Source organism: Ictidomys tridecemlineatus, unplaced genomic scaffold, assembly GCF_052094955.1.
Source record: "Ictidomys tridecemlineatus isolate mIctTri1 unplaced genomic scaffold, mIctTri1.hap1 Scaffold_69, whole genome shotgun sequence".
Taxonomy (NCBI): domain Eukaryota; kingdom Metazoa; phylum Chordata; class Mammalia; order Rodentia; family Sciuridae; genus Ictidomys; species Ictidomys tridecemlineatus.
In genome coordinates this window covers 951,160-975,344 of record NW_027524892.1, presented here as the reverse complement: position 1 = coordinate 975,344, position 24,185 = coordinate 951,160, and positions in this window count along the sequence as shown.

Sequence of the window (24,185 nt, the reverse complement as noted above, 5' to 3'; positions counted from 1 at the left end):
TAACATACAATGGTTTACTTTTATTTATTCTTGGTTAATTATTCATCTTTGTTGTCACATTGACAGCCATGTGACGAATGAAGCTTTTTTAAGCAAGATTTTGTTTTAATCACACTTCACTTCTCTTTCCTAAATCCATTTCACGGCCAAGAGTTCCAGTAGCTGAAAGCCACCACCATGGTAAAGGCAAATAACACATTTTTGTTCATATATAAATAAAAGATACTACTCTTATTTGTTTTTACTTAGAAAGGAAAGGGTGAAATGAACAGAAAAAAAATTATTTTAGATGAAATTCAAGAGTTGCTTGTCAATTTCACAGACAAATCTGTGGAAGAAGTTTGCTTCCTGAAGAGACCAGAAGATTCTGAGAGCATAGAGGTATCATGACGTCTAAGCTTAGGCAGGGAGACGAGTGGGTGCGCAGCTGGGGCTGGGCTCACCTCTGGGTGAGTCAGGTCAAGGCAGCTTGTGCTCACAGTTTCAAAGCTGCCTTCTCACTTACTCAGGCTGTGGATTTGCACTTCCCACACTCACAAGGGAGGCTCAGGAAGGTGGGAGAGGTGGCAGTCACAGCCCCATTCCCAGGGCACTCATCACCACCTACAACACCTGCCCACTCTCCCGGGGTTACCTCTCCCAGATTTGGAATGGGGACTCCTGCACCAGGGGCAGAAGAGGAAGGAGTTTCCTTTCAATTCAAGGTGCTTACAGCTATTTTGAAGCCAATAAGCAATTCTCATCAAGTATAAGTGCAGGAAGTGAAAGATGTGTTCAAATAACATTAGTTTTTACTTATAGGTTTACTGTATCCTGAAATAGCTCACCTATGTCAACGAGATAATTCAGTATTCATCGTCAGTGCCAACAGGGATAATAAATGGCATACTATTAATATATATGTCGGCTACTACTTTAAACAATTTATAAATAATAAACTTGTTTAATCATCAATAATTAGCAAGTCTGAAGCAAAAGTTAAATAATTTGTTTGAGGTCACACAGAGATCACAAGCAGTCGGTCACCAGACCCAATCCATCTCCCCAAACTCTTTCTAAAATAAATATACACATATCTTGAGACAGTCGATGTTAGTCACTGTCTATTTCACCTTATCATCAAGTGCAGGTTCCATTGCAAAAGAGACACTCTAGAGTTTGGCTCTTGGGATGAGTCCAATTTTATCTGAGAGGCTGTAGACCTTAGTGATTAAACACATCAACTTCTTGGCCTATTTCCTAGGATTTGAACCCATAGTAAGTGACCCTGAAAGTTCATAATCTTTCTCTGCCTCAGTTTCCTATTCTGTGATATGGAGACAATGTTACTACTTATTTCTAGAATCATTCTGATGATTAAATGAATCAATATAAGTTAAGTGCTTAAAGTAGTACGTGGCCCACAGGAAGCACTGGATACATGTCATTTGTAATTATGACTGTTCTAAGTGGGGGGTGAATGTGACCCTTTTGGAAATGAGGACTCTGTACTGTAATTGATTTACGATGGGTTAGTGTGGGTCCTAAGTTCAACTCTGGTGTCCTGACAAGGAGACAGACCTTTAGGAAGGAAAGACGGGGGAAGTCATGTGAGAACAGAGGCCAAGGCCCCAGTTGAGTTGCCAGGAACAAAGGTGGCCAAGGATCAGGAGCCAGAAGCACTGTCTGTGCGGTGGGTCACCTTGGCTTGTTCATTCTGACTGGAACTTCACGCCCTTTCACCAGCACCTCCCCTTCCCATCACCCCTCAACCCCACCATTCTACTGGTGACCACCATTCTACTCTCTGCTTCTGTGGGTTGACATTTTACATTCTGCTGCACTGTTTTGGATTCCAAATGTGATATTTGTCCTGTGTCACATGACATACTCTATTGCTGGCTTACATTGCTTAGCATAATGTCCTCTAGATTCATCCCAGTTGTGATAAATGACAGAATTTCTTGGCCAGGAGTATTTCAGAGTACCTGTGCACACATATTTTAAATCCATTTATCCATGAATGGACACATAGGTTGATCTCTTATCTTGGCTATTGTGAACAATGCTGTAATGAACCTGGAGGTGGAGACGACTTTTGACATATTGGATTTAATTCCTCTGGATACACGCCCAGAAGTGGGATTGCCGGGTAGGACATAGAGCACCTCTATTTTCAGATTTGTGAGAAATCTCTATACTCTTTTCCAAAATGGCTGTGCTGAGTTACATTCCTACCCACACTGTACATGTGCCCTTTTCTCCACATTCTCACCAACACTGGTTACCTTGCTGTTTGATGGTGTTCTAAGAGGAATAATGTGATGATTCAACATGTTTAGATTGCTTTTCTCTAATGATTACATTAATAGAAGGTAATTTGACTAAAATGGTAAACTTTTTTTTTCCACAAATCTTTTGGGGCCCATATGTTATATTTTTTCTTTCAAGAAGTCTCTATTTAGAGCCTTTGCTCATTTTTAAATGGGACTGTTTTCTTGTTATTGGGCAGTTTGAGTTCCTTCTGTAAGTTGCATATTAGCCTCTCATTCTATATATACTTTGCCAATATTCCCCACCTGTCTCTGGGTTGTCTCTTAGCTCTTTTATTGTTTATCATGCAGGAGCTTTTTAGTTTTATATTACCTCTGAAATCACTTTCTGGAGCAATGTCAAAGAGGTTCTCCCACATATCTTCTTTCAGTAAATTTATATTTTGAAGTCTTAAATTCAAATCTTTAGTATTTTTTGAATTGATTCTCCTACGAGGTTACATTTTCATTATTCTGTGGGTTGATAGCCAGTTTTCCTGACACCACTGTTGAGACGACCCTTCCACTATTCTGTATTCGTGGCACCTTTATAAAACATCAATTGGCCACAGATGTGCTGCTTTCATTCTGGGTACTGTATCCTGTTCCATTGGTCAACATATCTGTTTTTATGCCAGTAGCACACTGTTTTGATTACTATACCATTGTAATATATTTTAAAATCAGTCAGCATAATGTCTCCAACTTTGTTGTTTTTGCCCAAGATGGCTTTGGCTCTTGAGATCTTATGTGATTTTATATTAATGTTAGGGTGGTCCTTATATTTAGGTGAAGAAGATATTGGAATTGTGATAAGAATGGCATGGAACCTGTAGATCACATTGAGTACAGTGACATGCCTCTTTCCCCATTGCATGAAGGTGGGATATCTCTCCATTTATATATGTATTTCAATTTTTTCATCAATTTTTATTTTAAGCATTTTTTTCCCTGTGCAAGCATTTGGCCACAATTCTATCAAGATGCCCTGAAATTATAATGCTCCTCCCTAATTCTACAGAATCCAGATGGTAGTGGTGGGAAGAGGTCTTTGACCTAGCTAGAACTCTTCATGCATGTCTTTTATCTGTGTGGGCTTAGCTCTGACTTGACAACTTTTCCACCCAGGCGTTTGAGCGCAGAGCCCTACACGGTCAGGTGGTTGGCAGCTTCACTCCCCCGCTGCACTGAACCACAGGTATGTGTGCAGCCATTGCTGCCCAGTCTGTGTCTCAGCTCCAGGGGAGGCCTCTATTCAGAACCCTTTTCCCTCGTGACTGGTTACCTTGGTGGGATGTGAGGATAGAGAAGTTTACGTGTCTCTTTTTTTCACATTCAGGAGGATCTCAGTTAATAAGAAATATTTTCAACTGATTGAGTCTCAATAAAGAAATGAGTCAGATCAAAAAATATTACCCCCAGGCTGGGGTTGTGGCTCAGCAGTAGAGCGCTAGCACGTGCAAGGCCCTGGGTTTGATTCTCAGTATCACGTAAAAATAAATAAATAAATGAAGGTATTGTGTCCAACTACAACTAATAAATAAATAAATAAATAAATGTGTACCTCATATTAAATATTTTCTTTTCTAAAAAAAATGTATCTTCCCTTTTTCTGAGATTGAAATTCCTCATGGGAGATCAAGGGCAAACATTTTTCTTATATCCTTCCTCCAGAGCAATATGTAATAAGCATCATATTTGAAGGAAATAAATAACTGATAACTTTAAACGTATTTCTAGAACTTTGAAGTCTCTCTTGACAAGGACACTGTTTCATATACCAACCCTATTTGTCAAGATAGAAAAAGATTTTAAAAAGTCAATGAATTCTTTTTATTTTAAAAAAATTTATGACAAACTAATAAGCACAATTTTATATTTTTCTTACCAAGACCCCAGTAGTGCACATAGAAGTGCTAAAAGAAAACCCCCAATATATTTCCAGAGGTCAGTTTGGGTACCTCCTCATGCATCAGGAAGAAAATAGTACCTTGGGAGTAGAGAGTCTCTCATTGTAGGAAGACGCATGTCACCAGCATTTATTTGGGAACATTTTGCATCTTAGGCAGTGTTTTACATATTTCTTCCAATCTTCTAAGTAACCTAACTGAGAAATTGTATAAAAGGACTTTGAATATTGAAGAAAGAGGCTATTGTCTCTTGAGCCTTAGACTAATTCTGGAATCTAAGAAAACTATAAGGAAAATTAGATTTTTTTTCATCAAATGTAAGAGTGAAAGAATAATAAATTAAAAAGTAACTGGTGAGATCATAATTGAAGGTCAGAGTCTCCATCTTAGTCTACTGAGGATGCTGTAAGTCACCCATCTACGCTGGATGACTTGTGAACAGTGGAGACTTCTTTTTCTCCTAGGAGGCTGGGAAGTCCCAGATCCAGGTGCTGGCCGTCCCTGTCTGGTGAGGACCACTTCCTGGTTCAAGGCCATTTTCTTGCAGGTTCTCACAGTGGAGGGGACAAGGGAGCTCTCTTGGGCTTCTCTCATGGCAGCATCCCATCATGTTCATGAGGCTTCATTCTCATGACCTAATCACCTCACAGCCCCCGTATCACTGAGGAAGGTCACCTTGAGTGTTAGGCTCTCACATGTAAATTTTTAAGGTTTGAGAAAATGAATACTCATTCTATAACAGTATCTAGTCTAGTTTGGGATTAGTTTTCTTTTCTCCTTTTCTTTCTTCCTTTATTTTATCTTCAGTAAACACCAACTCTGACTAAAATATTTTTTTAAAGAATGTTAAGAAAAAGAAAAACAGTCTAGCCCCAGAAAGATCAGTAGAATTTAAGATAAAGTTAAAATAGTCTCAGAAATTCCTGAAAGCAGAGCTCGGAAGAGTCAGACCTAATGGGGAATCTCTTTAAGGTGCTCATATCATGTTGCATCAAAACTACATTTTTTCTTACATTATTCAGGAGTTCAATTTCCACAAAGAACTAAAAGATATCACATACCTGTGTGATAGCCAGGAAGGTACAGGGCATCTTTAATAGCATCACAGCAAGATTTGTTACCATCTAAGGGGAGAACAGAGTGCTGTTCCCAATGGGAGAGTCACGGATGAGGAAGTCCAAAGAGTAGATTCCTCGTTAGTGTCATAGTAAACTCTAAACTCTGTTGTGTTACATGTAGCCTCCAGACTCTTCGTTAAAATTAACAACCATTTTAAATTATTTTGATTATGAATTTTTATCAGTGTTTGATTCAGCTATGAGTCAAATAGATACAAAAGAGCACTAGAGTAAAGACATTTGAAGAGTGTTTTCCCATATGTAACAAGTTAAATGGCAAAGGATGTAGCTCCGTGATGCACAAGGTCCTCAGAAACACACGCCCCTTCTACCTTCCTGTTCCACCATGACAGGTTTCCTTTCTTTCATCTCCAAGGTCAGCTGTAGCTCCAGGTAGTCCTACAAATGCCATATCTAGATGTCACATCCAGGTGTCACATCATAGGAAGGGACAAAGAAATAGCAGAGGACACCTGCATTCAATCACATCCCCATGTACTTATCTGGAGCAGAAGACAGAACAGAGTGACTCTGTACTTGGTGATACTAGTCTCAGCCAATGATCAGGTTCTCTTTTAAATGTAGAAGGGAAAGAGATCTGCACATCTGAGATGGGCTCTGGTGCCTGCTGCCATGGCATCCTTAGGTACTATCGTTTCACATGAATTTAATCTATTTATCATTTTAGCGAAAGACAGCATACATTTTTACTTAGTTTACAAACCCCAACTGTATTAGTCAAGGTTCTCCAATGAAACAGAACCAAGAGCACATGGGCGCACACCACACACACATAGCTGTAATTATATATATATATAGTGAGGCTGGAGGTGGGGGAGACTGAGCGGGACTAACAAATAGGAACACAGTGGCAAGTGCAGAATCTAAATCTAAAGGGTGGAGGCTGGGACTCAAAAAAGGCCAGGGCTAGAGTTCCCTTCTGAAGACTGTCTTCTGGAGAATTCTCTGACTTCAAGAATGCTCGGTCTTATGTTGAATTAGGACCTTAATAGAGAGAAATAGATCGGATATTGTGCAACTACATCACACAGAGCAATGGGCTTTACTCAAACCCATCAATTTATATGTTGATCTCATCTGAAGGCACCCTCGCAGACTTTACCATGTATCGAGTTAGGGGCCTGGTCAATCAATACATAAAGTTAGACTTTAGAACAGCAAATGGAGTACTCTGACTCAAAACTTAACCCTAGTTACGTTTAAATTTCCAGTCAAACAAGCATTATATATACATACATGTGTACTTGCACACACACATAGAACACATAAACATCCATACATACACAAGGATACTTGTATCCTTGAGGATATATAAATCCAATTTACATTGGATCAATAAAGCATCATCAAATGAGTGAAGGAGAGAAGAAGCAAAGAAGCTGTCTGAAATGTCCTTACTCCAAATAGACAAAGCAACTCATGATGATATCCATGAAAGAAAAAGAGGGAAGACAATAAATACTGAATTCTCTCAGAGGACACTTGAAATATAGTTACAATGTATAACACTGAAAATGCCTGGATCTGGGGAACTTAATGATTTTACACAGATAATGGCCTGTGAAAGAATAAAATTAAAAAATAAAATTTTAATTTAAAATTCACAAATTGAATTTCTCAAATAAATTTATTACCTAGCCTCAGATTGGAGGCTATTAATTCAATCAGCAAATCTTTAATAACTATTATATGTGAGTGATCATGCTATTCTAAAAACACATGGTCTGAAATACATTTGTTTAAATACGGTCTACTTATCATGAGCCTTGAGTACTTTAGACTCCAAATGTAATATCTGAAGTGTAGTGAAGATTACAAAATCGAAGTTGTTCACCCAAGATGACTGTGGGTGCAGTGGAGGTGCCAATATTCTGTGACTGGTCTCCATATCCCATGTCACAAATGGCAGCTGTCACTCTGAGAAAGCTCTCAAAGCATTAGGCTAATAGGAATTCAGCACGTAATTCTGCAGGCTGAAACCATATTGAGGTCTGGAAACTCATTTTATTGCTAGCTTTCTTCTGGTTAAATTATTTAAAAGATTTATTCTTTTATCCAGGTATCAAGAATGTGTTTTATGTTGTTCATTCCCAGAGAAACGGCAATGGATGGTCCTGGCAAAGCTCTTTGCCCTGACTGAACTGTCATATGGGAAAAGAAACATGAGATTTAAGTTGGTCCATCAGATGAGATGACCTCAGGCAATCCTGATGTGAGAAGGTGTTAAAGTTCTCTTTTTCAGCCATGATGAAAAAAGTAAAATGAAAGCCTTTTCTCCTTGCAGGGAAATAGAGAGAAGAGCCACTTCCACTTAGGAACAGAGGCTGCTAGACCAACACTTCTGGGGTGGCCTGAGCAGTATGGGCTTTGAGGCTGGCAACAGCAAAGTCTGAAGGGTGTCCAGCAAGCCCAAGACTCAGGAGAGAGAGCCAGTGTTGTGCTTCCTCACACACACACACACACACACACACACACACATACACACACACACACACACTGTGATCCCCGTTGATCAGGGCTTTAAGCAAAATACATGATATATACACAGAACAGGAAAGGTGAAAGGGAAAGAAGCGGATCTCTGTGGAACCATTCTAAAGTCAACACTGTCCCCTGCTTTGTGGTCTCTAGAGAAAAGTTCTTGATCTAGTAAGAAAGCAGTGCTTTCTCTTTTAAAATGGAGAATTGACTGTTATTCTAATTTTTCTCAGATTTTAGTTCATATTTTGTAACAATGATAAGCCATTTGAAAATAAATCGGGCAGATTAAACATCAGAAATGAATGTGTAACAGAAAGCATTTAAAAGGAAATATATAAAGAATCATAGATTAGGGAAAACTCTTGCTCATTAAGTTCTCTTTGTTTATGTAAATAAGTATTTCAGATCAGATTTCCAGAGACTGAGAAAGGCATATAGCATCTGTACTATTAATATGGCTTCACCAAACGCCATATTTTCTCACATAAAATTTCTCCTTTTCTTACTCCTTACAGATCCACTCTTTCAAGAAGAGTGGACTGTGGCCATCAAGTTGGTTACTCACTTGTTTATACTAAACTATTTATGAAGCCCCTACATGTAAGGCATTAGGGAAAACTAGTCAAAGAGACAACCGAGCCGACTGACACTCCTTCAGCAGGTTTGACAGGAGCAGACAAGGCAGTCCCCTGTGAACAGACATGTCTCCTTCCCTGGGTGGTCGGCCTTTTCTCAGGCCATCTTCCTGCCCTCTCTTCTCTCAATGCTGCTCTCTCTGGACTTCCCAGATCTGGGAAATGGTGGCAGGCACAGCCCCCCACATCATGAAGGGGCTGTTCAGATCCCTTCCCACTGCTACCACACAAATGCCACTACGCACAGATGTTCAGTGGCTTTTCATGAAAAGGGGACATGAGAAGTCGGATGGTCTTAAACATCCACAAGCTGGATCTTTGCTCATGGTTTTAAGTAATTCAATCTTTTACTCTTTATAGGTTAGGTGGTTTGCATTCTTTCCTTAGAGGATCTTTTCATCTAAAGCTGGTCTTAGTAATTGATTGGATATTATTTAGGTCTCTAGAAATTAAAGATTTAAAGATTTGTACTTTTAAATGAGAGCCACAAACATTAAGAGCATAAATTTTAAGTTTTAAACTTAGTATGAGTTTGCTATGGCTGCCATAACAAATTACAACAGTCTGGGTGACTAAAATAACAGAAATCTATGTTCCAACTGTTCTGGAGGACAGAGTGCTGAGATCCAAGCACAGGTGGCTTAGGTTTCTTGGAGGCCTCCCCTTGTGGCTTGCCAAGGGCAATCTTCTCCCTGACTGTCCAGCTGTGCCCTTCCCTCTGTGCACGCTTTCTGTATTCTAACCTTTGCTTATAAGGAGACCATAGTGGATCAGGGCCCACTTAACTGGGCTCATTTTAATTTAACTGCCTCTTTAAAGTCCCTATCCCCAAATACAGTCACATTCTGAGATACGGGGTTTGAAGACCTTACCCTATGAATTTTAGAGAACACCACTCAGCCAATAACCAAGGTACAACTTAACCATCCAGAAACCACTAGAAAGTTAAATGCAACAGCCAAGTTGTGAAACTAACATGCAGATCGAATGTGAAAGGCAAAATACAACTTTCCCAGTTGTATTTCTCCCTACCTAGTTAAGACTGATCTTTCTCCTGAAAATCTTATAAAACTGTAAGGGATTCACTGTATAATGAATTTCTTATGACATTTCAAAGTTAAAAAAAGAGGAATTTCCAAATCCTACCAAATTGGTAGCACTTTTTGCATATATGGTGGAATTTTTTTAATGCCATGTGAGATTATTTTAATAATTTCTCTTTGCCCTATATATATTTATGATGTAATCTGTCGCCAGTCTTAGTTATTTGACTTAGATTCATGTCAATGTTTATCCCATTCAGTATAATCTTAGTAAAAATTCACTACAAAAGAATTTAAAATTAAATTATTTTAATCTTAATAAAAAGACTATTTCAATCTTCATAAAGATTCAATATAAAATAATTTAAGATTAAAAGAAAGGATTTAAAAAACAAAAAAGGAAATTTGGCCTTTTGTACAAAATTGTTCTGGGAAGGAAGGATGTATTACACCAAGTGTCTGCCCTGCTTGCCAAGCCTTTCTGCTATGCAGATGAGGGGTGCAAGCATGCTCCGTCCTGATTGGCTGATATTTAAATTGGACCTGGCTATCTTGCATGGGTCAGTTCCTGGTGGTGAAGTGGGACTCCTAGGACAAAGTTCATTTTGGCAGTTGCAACGGGAGCAAGTCTGGGCAATGGCTGCAAAGCTCAGTCTGTGGTTACTACAGGAACACATGAGACCCTCGGTCCTTAAATGCCTACCAGACTCATTTGGAATTTAGACCCAGATGGGATGCTGCCTGGAGATCCAGCTTTTAAAAAAATTCACAGTAAGATGTAAATAAAATGGGTATTCTCTAAAAGTTGAAATTCATGAATTCAGGCCATTCTTAAAGACAGGGGAAAAAAGATGAATGATGTCCTAGAGTGTATCCTTTTACCTCCCCAATTTGTACTATCCACAGGAGGAAGTTGGGGGCAGTAAAACTGTAGACTTTAAGTTTTTGCAATTATTCCTTTGACCTATATTAAATTGAAGAAACTCCTGAGGGGAAGAATTTAGGCTTTGGTGTGTCCTGCGATTTCTTTTTGATGGATAGTTTTATAAGGTGGGAGAAAGGAACATCAGGGCCACGTGCCTGGGTGCATGTGTTTGCAGGTGGGATGCCGTTGCTGGGGTAGAGGGTGTCAGATTATTGAGGGATGTCGGTTAGCACAGGAGGGAAGGCAGGCAGGCCCAAAGGCGGAGAGTGGGAAGGCGAGGATGTTCCGGATGTTAAACAAATAGCTACTGAAGCACATTGTCTCAAGACACCTTTTAAACTCATACCAACACAGGAGCACAAAATATTAAAATAAATATATTTGGAGCATTTTAAAGAATTGTAAAAATGTCTCAACCAGTTGAGATTGCCTGAAAGAGTCACCGCAAATTCATTCTAACCAGTTGGAACTCTCAAAATTAAGCTCAGTCACTCATAAAAAAAAAGTCTTTTTAAAACATACTTTGTGAGGACAAAATGTGAAGACTTGTTTTGAACATCCCCTTTCATCACTGGAAATATCAGTAGCAAACTCAACTTCTGGGTTCTGTTCTCAGAATTCTAAAAGGCCCTCATATGCCTGCCCTGGAGCACATTTCCAAATGCTCTAGAATGCTTTAATGCTTTCATTTTGACTTTAACTAAAGTGTTTTTGAGTTGAATAAATATTGGGATTTGAGGCAGATTCTTATTTGTATGGAGTTCTTATTAAACACAGTGAGCAGTTTCTTTCTCATTCTCCCTGATATTATCATTTTTGTCCTGAAATAGTAATAATCCTAAGAGAGAAAATATTTTTCAGGAATTAAAATTGAGCTTTCCAATAAATAGACATGGTACCCCTCATCTGTCAGTCGTCTGAGGATAATGGGCATCAGGAGTCAGGACTCTTCCCAGCACGACCTCACACTCCTTTAGACCACAGTGCTGTTTCCTAAGTGCGCTTTTCAACATCCATCATTTTAAATTGTTTTAGTGAAACAAATTCCCAGCACTGTGTTCTCCAATAGTTCTCCCAGCAGCAGGACCCAGTGTATCACAACTGAATGTCCCAGATGTTCATTCTGGTTCGGCCCCTGGCTGAAGACAGGTTCTGGAGACCTATGGAGGTAGATCAGAATCACTCTGGGAGGTGGTTCCTGAGAGCATCCAAGAGGCAAAAATACTGCCAACTCTCTGTTTGGAGCTCATGAGAGCCTTTCTCCAGAATAAACAGTGAGGAGAAAGACAGCCATCCTGAGAGGGAGTGCAAGTGAGCCCCCGCATGCAGGTGAAGGGATGGCTTTGACTGTCCAAGGTAAAATCTTCCAAGATGGTGTCAGACTTGCAAGAGTTGCAAAAGGCATGGCAACCATGCTCATCTTCAGGGTGGCCAAGGCTTACCAGATGTGATCTTAGTTTAGTTGCATTAGTGTCTGGGATTACAGATATTTACACACAGTGTCTGCCTTCTAAGACTTCAGCATTTGGCCAAAAAAAAAAAAAGACTAATATTGCAAAAGCAAAAGCTGAAGCCAAAACCTGTACTTTTAAAAGAAAGAATTAAATGAAAATGAAATTTATGCCAGTGGTTAAATTTTTAAAAATTTATCTTACTATATTATCTTAAAACTTATTTAAGACTCTAGCTAGTATTTATACTAATTATCTAATTAAAGAGTATTTTTAGTTTGTCAGCTTAGGCAGGGCTGTTGTCCTTGCTTCTTGTTTCCAGTGCCAGGAGGATGAGTGATTTGCCTGGTTGAACGGCCAGGCACCTCATTCTCCAGTGGACATTAATTACTGGAAATCACAAACTCTGAATAAAAGGAAGGGTTTTACCTCGGTCCTGTAGTCTCCCAGGACTTGTTAGATGAACAGAATGTTTATGTAAACATTTCAAGAAAGAAGATGGTGCCTCTTCTCACATCTTTGAAATAACCACCAAAAATTAATAAGCATCACGTATTTAAAAGGACCATGCAACACCAAATGCCAAGCCCTTAAATTCCACTCAAGTGATTAAAAAAAAAAATCTGACTCATAGTTTTGCAAACCTTTTGTCCCTCGGATCATTTTTACACTCTTCTCAAGTACGTCCAACTTTCCCTGATCTTTATTTCTGGAATTCACTTTTCTTTACAAAATGTTTCATTTTCCATAATGTCTGCCTTCTTCCCAGAATATCAAATCGTTTTTCACTTCAGCTCCACTCTCTGTATTTGTTTCCCACCACCTTCTCTTTTTAATATTCTGCCCATAATCACTAAACCATTTAGACAATAGTATTTGTTCCAAGATCAGGCTGCAACCTTGATCCCTGAAGACCTGAGAAACATTTTCTAGATGCATCCATGATTCTGACAATATTCTGAATTTTAACCTATTTAAATAAGGCATCAAATTGGAAACTGTTGCTTTTTCCTATTCTTACAATACCAGATCAACTATTCAGATCTTAGCTTCTATCTTTCCCATAAGCTATAGCCATCTCTGGAACCTCTTTTTGGAACATAAAACACATTTTCCCCTTTAATACAGCTTATCTTTATTTCATTACAATATGTTTGTGATACTTTGAAATTTCAACATAACTCTGAATTTTAAACATACCACAGAATAACCATTCAGGTGTATGAACTCCATGAACTTTCTGTTGCTTTGATTTTTAGAACTACTGTTAAGAACTTGTTTGCAACATCTAATGCTTAAAAGTGATCACACATTGTTATTAGGAATTTTTCCCTCTGTTAATGATAGCTTCAAGTGATTTCTATAGATATCTAAATGTACTACAGATACCTAAGGATATTTATCATATAGGTCGTATTACACAGATTAATATAAATGTCAATGTGTAAGTAAATATAAATAATCTAGGAAGTAGAAATAGGATAGACTGCTTTAGGCTGGGGTATCTTTCTTCAAAGTTTCTCTTGAAATGTAATTGCTATAGCACCCAGGAATTTAAGATATTTGTAATGACCTAAGACAGAAAATTCACAAGGATGTGAGAAGTGCAACTTTTTGATTTATTTTGTGACATATAAGAAAATAAATTTGACAATTACTTTATGTATAGTATAATACTTCAATTAGTTATAAATCTTACCCAAGGAAATGAGTATTTCTTCATTTTCATGCAAGAAACTTATTTTTTAATAAATAGAAATATATAGAAACTGATGTACAAAAATTTACTTGAGTGACATTCAAATACACAGACAAGTGACATTGGAGAAAAGTAACACAGGACAGAACGGATATAGCAAAGTTATTACCCATGATATAATCTGGTTCGCATTGATTTGATTTCTTATCACATCTCCATTTTACAAAAGCAAAACTCATAGATAATTTTTTTCTACTTATTCTTAATTTATTACAATCCACTTGACCCTTTATAAAGTTATTGAATTGATAAGTGTACCTTTTCTTTTCTTTTTTCTTCCTCAAAACTTTGCATGGCTTTTTTTCTTTTTTTCCAATGAAGTTATTTAATAGTGGTAAAGACTAGTTGTACAAATGCAATTGATATTCCTAAAATAAATTTTAGTCCTATCCTCATGGGAACTTAGTCAAGCAATACATTTTCTGCTAGCCATTACAAAATTGGATACACTTTTGAACCTTAATTGCATGTCATTCTGCATGTTGCAGAAAGGATTCTACAGGAATATACAAAATCATAATCAAGGATGAAAGTAACAAAAGTCATAACAAATCTTTACATTTAGCATTGCCAAGGAAGATACCCAGTATCATGATTTTGAAGCACAAGGAATTTCCACATTTTCTAATTTTCCTCCAGGTCAGCATTTTTATCATTGGAATACAGAACTGTGAATGAGTCAGAAACAAGAGGAAATGAAGACAATTGTAGTCCAGTTTACATGTCAGAGCTGATGTGCCAAGAGCTTTACAAGCCTTTTACATGTGTTCTGGTACTTCCCTAATGTAGCTACAATATCTCCAGGGCCTTTTACATCCTTTCTTTCCTTTCTCAAGCGGCCCATAAATGAAGCTTAGGAGAGCACAGAATTTTAGGAAAACGACCAGAGGGGTTTTCTGGTCATTTTTTCCAGTTTGATCATTTAAAACAAATTCCTTTTCCTTTTCAGTATTTCTTGTTATTTTAGAGAAACAGTTCAAATTTTACAGGAACTCAAATATCTAAGTTCTATTTCTCTTCTGGTGTTGACAGTGGTTTTAAAAGACTGGCAGGTATAGGCTCTGATATTCTTGCACTGGGTATTTTATGACCAAATGGGACATAAGCCCACAGCCCCCCTTTCATCAGCCATGAAAATAAGGCAGAGAATGGATTCAAGTTCAATTAGGGGTCATTTAGTTGACCTGATTATGAATCAGTCCTGATTTTCTTTTCATAGATTTCAGGTACAAGATATGTAGTACCTCAAAACACTGCTTTGTATAACATGTGTATAAATGGTGTGAGCCGTCTCCATCCAGAACCTCTATGAACATGCAGGCCCAAAAGTCAGTTCACTCTCCTGGAAGAAGGGGGTTGTCAAATGCAAATGTACCTACTATTAAATATAAATGCAGCTGCTTTTTGTGTCTTTCTTATGCTGTATACATATCTGTATGTGTGTGCTTTTGGTTTTGGTTTATGCTTTAGGGTAAAGAGAAATATAATGAAGCAAAGCATGGAGATATTAATAAGCAAAAGCACTGTTAAAAGAAAAATGTTTGGCAAATTAAATTTAAAGGAGTTCATCTGAGCCAAGAAGGATGCATGAATGGACAACATTCAGTTCTTTTGCTACATCAGAGCTGGCAAGATAAGACCTGCAGGCCAAATCTAGCATACTGCATGCGCTGTGAGCTAAGAGTATTTTATTTTTTAATGGTTATCAAAAAATCAAAAGAAGGATAATATTCTGTGACACATACAAACTATGTTATATTTAACTTCAGTGTCCATAAAGTAGTTTGCTGAAATATTTATCCATTTCCACACTGACCCCATTTTTACACTTATAACAGCATCTACAGATGAAGTTCACGGACTTATTGATTTAAAGAAACCAATGGACATGTTCAGCTTTTTCTCTAAAAATCACATTGCCGAAGTCCCAAGAGCTTCTTAGGAACATGTCTACTGGTAACGTCTTGCTGATTATCTTGTATTCCCAAGTGCACTCACTCAGCATCTCCCTGGCCTCTCTAGGTATTTGCTTATCTTGTTGCTCTTATATCTGCTTACTGCTTTGCTCTCAAATCTGGTGTGTACCAATTTCTATACCTGTTCTATGAAATGTAAGAAAAAAAGACACGCAAATACTCAGGCTCTTTTAGTTAGCTTTTCAATGCTCTGACCAAGAGAATTGACAAGAACCTTAAAAGGAGAAAAAGTTCATTTTGGTTTGGATTTGGAGGTTCAGTCCATGGTCTGCCACCTCCATAGCTCTGGGCTTGAGATAGGTAGATTGTCATGGTGGAAGGGTGTGGTAGGGGGAAGCAGCTGAGGATGTGAAATCGGGAAGCAGAGAGATCTCAGCTCACCAAGGACAAAATGTAAATCACACAGGCTTGCCCTCAGTGGCCTACTTTCTCCAGCCACCCCTACCTGCCTGCAGTTAGCACCTGGTTAATCCAAATGCAAAAGCACTGCTGAAAGAAAAATATTTGGCAAATTTGACTGTCCTGTTAATTTTCACGACTCTATGACCAAACACCCACCTAAGGGAATTAGTCTTTAAAGACCTGTGCAGTACCTACTGAGAGCGGGGCCTGAGAGTGTGAACCAAGGGACATACCTACCCAGTGCCAGTTTGGGTCTGTGAGTCTCTTGGGCATTCTTACTGCTTTTAATACTAACACAATGTAAAAGGAGAGTGTGGTCTCATTTTCATCACTTGGAGTTACTAGATGGGAAAAGAAGGCAACAGATGTGCCTTTCATGTCCCCTTTGTAAAACTGAGGCCAGACTCCTCTGAGACTGTGCGGACACCTCGTAGTTTGAAAACTAGATCAGAGTCAGGGTCCTCCGGTCAGAGGCAAGGCAGGCTCAGAGAGCTCTCTGGCTGGTTTTCTTGAGGGCTCCAGAATTTGTCAAGCAAGCTTTCTGGTAGGTTTTTCAAGCCAGGCAAAATCACCATCATGGACATGTTCGTTTCCTTTCCTAGAAACTCTAATGGGGGAGTTTGTCTGTGCTTTCTCTCATGGCTGTAATTAGGAGATAATCCTTCCTTCTGAAGTAAGGCAGAGATGGAAAATGTTTTAAAAATTTCTTTTGTATGAATGCCACAGAAAGGAACATATCCAAAGAAATAGACATTTTATTAGGGGTGGTTCTATAGACAGCCGTATCCATAACCTCCCCTCTCTGTAATACGGGCTGACCCCTTTACAAGAGGAGCTAGCTTTGGGGCAGCTCAGCCTCCTCTCTGCAGGCGCGGCTCCTTTTGCCTTACTCAGTTGTTAACTCCTGCTCATTTCCCTTATTAGCCAAGACCTCACTTCCTTAGAGAATCCTCCCATTCCTTACTCACTCAGCTCACAGCTGCTAGGGGTTTCTTGGAGCCTCTGTGTCAGGGACTTTTGATTTCTTACCCAGTATTCACTTTCCTCTCCTATTTTCTTATGAAATCTCCATTTTGTCAAGAATAACAAGGTGACCTGCTTTAACAGTAAGGTGAATTTCTTGTTCCCCTCGGAGCTGAGTGGATGGGACTTCTGTCCAATCAGGTGAGCGTGCACCTTGATGGAAGTGAAGCTCACTTAATGAAAGGTGGCCTCAGGTAAGTGTCAGCCTTTGTCCTTCTCTTGCCCTCTTTCTGCAGGCCGGTCATGTGACCTGGGATGGAATCTTGTGGCCATGAGGACTAGGACAAGATCACAGTGACATGGCCTTTGAATCTCTTCACCAGTGTGGGGAGCCATTTATTTCCGGAGGTCTCCCTACTGTCGAATATTACACATCATTTGTTAAGGCCCTCCGATTGCTTTATTCTGAACCACACAGACTCAATCCTTGGCGAGTATCCCATTCATAACAGTTTGGGGTGCCTGCTGGGGCCTGACTGTTCGTCTTTTCTCCAGTGGGACCATAGGCTCAATCAGAGGGAAAGACAGTGGTTGTTTTGTTCCCCATTGTAAGAATTTTCTCAGAATAATACAAGTTATGAAATAGCACCTTAAAAACTTCTACCAAAAGTGTATGTCCCTTCTTCCAATAAGAAATCTGTATAATTCCCCAGGAACATTGTCCCTGGTTGGAGGTACTAAAGCCACACCAGAGTTTTTCATGCTCAGTACCATGAACAGTTTAGGCCAGATGATTTTTTGTTTAGAATGAGGTTCTTTCTTCTGTCCATTGCAGATGTTGAGCAGTGTCCTTGGTCTCTACAGACAAGAAACCAGCAGCACCGCTCCCCAACATTGTGATCACCAAAAATGACTCCTGACCTTAACACGCATCCCAAAAATGGGAACAAAAATCACCTCCCTTGAGAACCAGTGGATTAGACTAAGGCGTCTTGGTGGAGGAGGTGGGGGGATCCAGTAGAGCAATTCAAGATGGCTGTTGGCAACCTAAGCCCCTGCCTTCAGGACCCCCTGTGGTTGTGACCTGTGCCTCCCTCCTGGGCCACCACTAGCTAAGGACTGAATCAGACTCCTCCTCACCACTTATCTTCCTATAGAAGAACAGACATAGAGCACCTACTACTGAGTTTAGGAGGAACTTCTTTATAGGACACTTTTGTAACACATGAAAAAATCACTGTGAGATCAGTTCAAATTTTGGAAATATCAAAAAGTAAAAGTATCTGCATTGAAAAAATTGAGCAATTCTTAAACATAGAAGAGTACAAATGTATTTCTAAACCTGTATCTGAGAGCAACACAGCGACCCTCTGTGTGTTTATGAGCAACAGTTCTGAACTCTTGAGGAAAGCCCACTTTCTCCTCCGTCTACAACCTGGTTTCATTGGATAATTTAAAATACCCAGCAGACACATTTGTGCTTTCCAATATCTGAGCCCAAATCCCCTCTATGGGTAGGGCGTTTCCAGACTAGTCTTTACAAATGGAATGGAAACAATAAGGATTTACAGTTCTCCACTGTGAGAAGCCCCAAGCATGGGAGAGGGTGAGTGGGTTGCTCTTCCCAGCTCACCCCTAGGTACTTTCCTGCTAGTCAAACTCAGTCACATATGTACTCAATTATCCCAGCCCACACCCACCAATCCCCACATGCAAGCCTTAATCTGCAAGGTCATCTAACTCTTGAAAATATTCCTGTGAATAATTCATCTATCACCTCTAGGTACGGTCTATCCAGTCTGATGGAATCCTGAGAATTTTAACTTAATTTATGACCTTAGTTTATTCATAAGGCATAACAGATTCTTCAAATATGTAATATAATTTTTCAGAGTACAATACCACATTTATTCCTTCTAATCTTTGTTATGAATTTTAAATAGCCAAGACCCCGTTATTCTGTTATTTTGTTATTTAAAAATTTTATATAGTTTTAAAACTATTATGTATAGTAATGTACCAATTGAAAAGGACTCACTTCTAAGAAAGGAGTTACCCGGTTTTAGATTCAATTCTATCTGAAAATATACTGGAGAGCTTATTAATGGTTATTTATTTTAAAATAAAATAACAGAAGCATTACTTTTCTTTTTCAAATCTGCATTACAGACTGTCTTTATTTTGAAGTATAATAAGTCCACATAAGCAGGCATAAGCAGGCACGTTTCCTCAGTGAGCAGCTTGGTTAATTTTCACAAGCTGGACACACCTGTGTAAGCAGCGTCCCCATCAGTAAACAGAGCCGTGCCAAACTCAGAAGCACGTCCTGCCCAAGCTTCCTTCCAGGGGTTGGTAAAAACTAAAACATGTGGGGAAATGTGGGGCCCGTGACACCCCTCTGAGCTTTATGTTCTTCATCTACAAGTTAATGGAACAAGGAATATGCTGAAAAATCACTCCATTCCACGTGACAAACTCAGTGTATGAAGACATGTCTTAAGCTCTAGTAGGTTGCAAGAATGAAGGGGATTATTTTAATTTGCCATCACTGCAAAGCACCCATTGCAGAGTTCACCTTGGAAAAATCATCAAGCTGGGCTTCATCCATGGCAAAGGGGGAGTGTGCTGTGGCTGCCGAGGCTACCTTGCAAAGGACTCTCTGAGGCTCAGGGTCTTGCTGGGTCATCTGGCTCCAGGGCTGGTGTTCAGCCCTTCCAGACTCTCAGAGATAGTTGTCTATTTCTAAGGGGCCTAGAGCTGTTTAATAATCTCCAGGGATTGATTATAAAACTCAGAGTCCTGATTTATTAGTTTACCATGAGGGCACCAGGCACTTGAGACTCCTGGCCAGAACATTCTCTGCTGACTCCTGGGGGGAAACCACACTGTTTTAGCTTGTGGGTGAGGATGGTTTAGGAAAAAGGAAAGATAGGTGCCGGGAAGTTCCTCCTCTGTGGTGCGATCTAGGTTCCCTACTTCTGCATCCAGATGCAACCCTGTTCCTTGACTCTTCTCTTCAGGCCATCTCAGCTGCCAGTCTAACCAGTGGTCAATCCAAAGGCCCGAGGTTCCAGAAAGGGAACTACGTGGGCATTTTCACCTGGTAATATCCTCTGACGTGTCATCATGAGGTCAGTGAGTGGGAGACTCACACAACATTTCACGCTCTTCCATAAAACAGCCATATTCAAGTCCTGTGCGGCTCCCCTGTGTGCTACTCCTGTGGCAGGTGTCTTTGGGCCCATTAGCAGAGGAAGTATCCCACTGGAGGCCCCGAAGGTTATTGGGTTTTTCTTTTCTTACCTTTTCTTTCTTTCTTTGTTCAACTTCTCTTCCAGGTTCTTGTGGCAAAGATTCATGAGCAACTGAGAAAAGTTTCTATCCTTGAAGATGAATGCTGACCCTTGTGCCCAGAGTTAAATACGTGTCAGAGACTAATCAGTACAGGGTTGTGGCTCTTCTCATGCCCAGTACAGGCTGGGTCATGCCCCCTGCTCTGTTTCTACCTCTCCTGGATGTATGCTTTCCTGGGGAGCCGTCTTTACCAGACTCTTCACCTCTAATCAGCTCAGTAGCAACTTCTTTAAAAACGATGATGTTTTCAATTAAGGAACTCTAGTGTACTTAGAGAAGATTTCTTTCCCTTTGTTAAAAAGATTGTTCTAATTGTCTGGATTAATTCATTATGTGTCAATCCCCTATTCTTGGGAACCTATATAGAACATAACAGAACATAAAAATTCACAATACTTTGACACTCTTCTGGGTAAATCTCATACCCTCTATGACCTTCACTAAGGCTATTTATGAAATGGAGATGGAATAATAAATGCAGAATACCTATAATACTCACCTGACACTATTTTAAAAGCACTTCAAAACCACAGTTTTGGCCAAATGAAAATAGTTAATATTAAAAAATAATCAGTGTTTATTTTTTGTGATTTGAGATTTTTCTTCTATAAATTTTTTAGGCATTAAGATTGGTATTTTGTTTTAACATTATCCTCATAATATCTAAATATTTCTTAAATAGGATTTGTTTTTGAAACAATTAAAACATAAAAATATCAAACTACAACATTAAAAACAAAATTTTAAAGTTATTTTTCCAACTATAGTGTGAATCAACAAATTATTTCAAAAGATAAAATATGATAAAATATATTTAGTTCTATTACATGTTTAATATTAAAACAAAAATAGTGCACCTAAAGGATCAAAATATTCTTCCTAATTTTCTACCAAATACTCAATTAATATCTGCATCAATTATTATTTTTCTATCTTAATTTGTTGAACAAAATTCACAGCATCACAATCACCATAAAACATGACATTATTTTTGTTTTGTTTTGTAAAAAAAATCTATGCATTTCTACATGAAATGACACATTGGATTTCAACCTACAGGACACATAATGAGATTTTTACTTTTCTACACCAAGAATACTTTTAATCATCAAAAATTTACACTTGTTATTATGAAGAAATCCAAATAACACAATGAAATACTGAAAACTTTAAAAGTATTTGAAGATGGTAATAATGGTGATTATCATGGATAATGAACAAAGGCAGAGATGTCAGGAAGCATGCTTACGTAGGCACTCAGCTAGTTAGACCCCCAAGGCCAGCACTCAGGCCAGAGAGTGAAGATCTTCGGCATTGGCCACTGTCTTTGTGTGGGTATTTTTGTTTGTTTGTTCTTTGTCTATTTGATTTATAAAGCCAAAGTTTATGAGTCTATACTTAAGAAATAGTCAAAATTCAATAATTTTCCCATAATTATTAGTCTTCAATCTATTCTTCTGTGTGTTTGTGGCTTAATTTTCCAATAATACTTAAAAATTAACTAATGTACATTTCAAAAAATAAGGATTTTTGCTGGTTTGAATTCAGGATTCAAAAGAAACAAAATTTTCTAGTCCAAGGGAAAAAAAATAAAAGAATTCTCCAAGCCTGGAGATGAGTGTTTTAAAATGTTGTTCCAAAGTGTTTCAGAGAGGACATTTGCAAATAGCATGTTACTAATAAATGAAGTTGGCACATTTTAAATGTTTAAATCTGGACAGTTCTTATAACTGACTCAACATTTAATCTTCGAAGCATTTTTCCTCCCTTCCTGATTCTTTCATTTGGAAACAGAATTTAACTTAGAATAATTTGATAAATGTCATGTCAGCAATTTTTAAAAGAGACTTCTGTTGTTACAAAAGCTGGCAGAAACTAAACAGACAAAGTTTTGGAATAATTGATAAAGACAACAGCAGCAAGGATCTAGACTCCCAGTGGGCAAACCACCTGTACAAACAACACTTTCAGCTCAAATCTGAGCTGCTGACTTCTGAACATTGAATTATTTAGGGCATTCAAAGGCTTTCACTAAGGAAAGATATATCTACAGGCCTGAAGTGTAAAGGTGCATTTCATCCTGAAAGATTAGTCCTCAATAATAAATAACTCGATTTCTATGCTTTTGTCAAATGCTTTTCTGCATCAGAACTGTAGGCCTTCAGTTCAACACACTATGTGTTTATTCAGAACATTTCAATGTTATTTTGCCTTGAAATCTTCAAAGACAGGCATTTTTAGAGGCAGAATATAAAAGGATAGAAAATGGCCATCCAGATGTTCTTGTGTTCCAAAGCAGTCTCCCTATTGCAGTCCAGATGGCCTGCTCTGGATTCTTAAGGGAGGAGTGTGGTTGGAGGGATGAGCTAGTCCCCCTACCCCAGCAGCCATGGCATGTACTGCAGGTCCTGCCAGTACAGAGAGGGGACTCAGAGTCCCTGCCCCACATTCTAAGGGACAACAGTGTTTTGTTTTGTTTTACTTTGTCTTATTGAGAAATAGGGATTTAACTTATTTTTAATGAGCTTTTTGTTTTAAGACAGGTCTTAGATTTATGAAAAGCATTCGCAAAGAGAGTAAAGAGAATTTCCTGATACACTGTGGCCAGCTTCCCTCATTGTTAACATCTTTGTATGGGACACTTGTTAAAGCTGATGAAACAATACTGATACATGATTATTAATTAACTTCCACAGATTATTCAGACTTCCTTAGTTTTGACCTAATGTTCTTCTCACACCCTGGGGTCCCATCCAGAGTACCGCGATCCATTTGGTTTTTCTGCTTCCTTAGGTTCCTCAAGGCTAGGACCACTTCTCAGAAAGTCTTAGTTTGGGGTGATTTTTTGATAGATTTGAGGAGTGCTGATTGAATAAAGTCACACAGTGGGAGTTTGTCTGGTTTTTCCACTCATGACTGGACTGTACTTATGGGTTCTGGGGAGGAAGATCAGGGAGACACTACTATTTTTCTTCAGATTCTATCAAAGGTACGTATCCTAATTGGGATGACCAAGGAAAATTTTCAAGGGTTTCCATTGAAATTACACTCTTTCTGACCTCCGTTCCTTCCTGACCCCTCTGAAAGTCCACCCATGAGGACTGGGTTGCTTTGCTCCTTTCCTGGAGGGCAGGATGTTGGCAGGACTTATCTGGAGTTCTTCTGAGCAGATTCGCCTCTTCTCATTCATGAATTCATCTATCTGTCCAGCCATTTGTATCACAAGGACTCACTGATGTTCGTTTTAGGCACTGGGTTACAATTTAATATCACTTGGTTTCTTGGCCACTGGGAACTATTTACTTGGCTCTTATATCCCTTTGGCTGACTGTGGTGTCTATGTGTGTGTGTGGACACATGTGGGCATGTGTGAACTGAACATGGGTGTGGGTGCTTTCTTACTCTCTGGCTCTGTAAGATGTTCCAGGCATATCTTGCGTGTTTCCTGTCCGAATCCTAGAGTCTGATACCATGACCAAACAGGCTTTGGCCCAAGCGACCATCAATTCTGCCAAAGATGGCTATTGCCTGAGAGAGTATATTTTCAGGGCAGGACAGCCTGGATTCCCCAGGTGTTCCCTCCTCATCCTGCTGTGCCCTGTGGCCACCTCCCTGCCCGATCCCCGGCCACTGTTCCTTTCTGCAGTCCAGAATGCTATTTCAGCTTAACCACAAGCTCTTTCTTTTTAGTCTCATTCATGTGGCTCCTATCGCCAGGCTGCCAGGGCCTTGCCAGGGTAATTTCTCCTGCACAGGAAGGGATAAGCCACCTGAGAAAATAAAGTCTGAAATAGTTAGTGAAGAAATAAGACAAAGTCAGAATTCCAGTTTTAAGAAGCATGGAGTGCCTGATAGG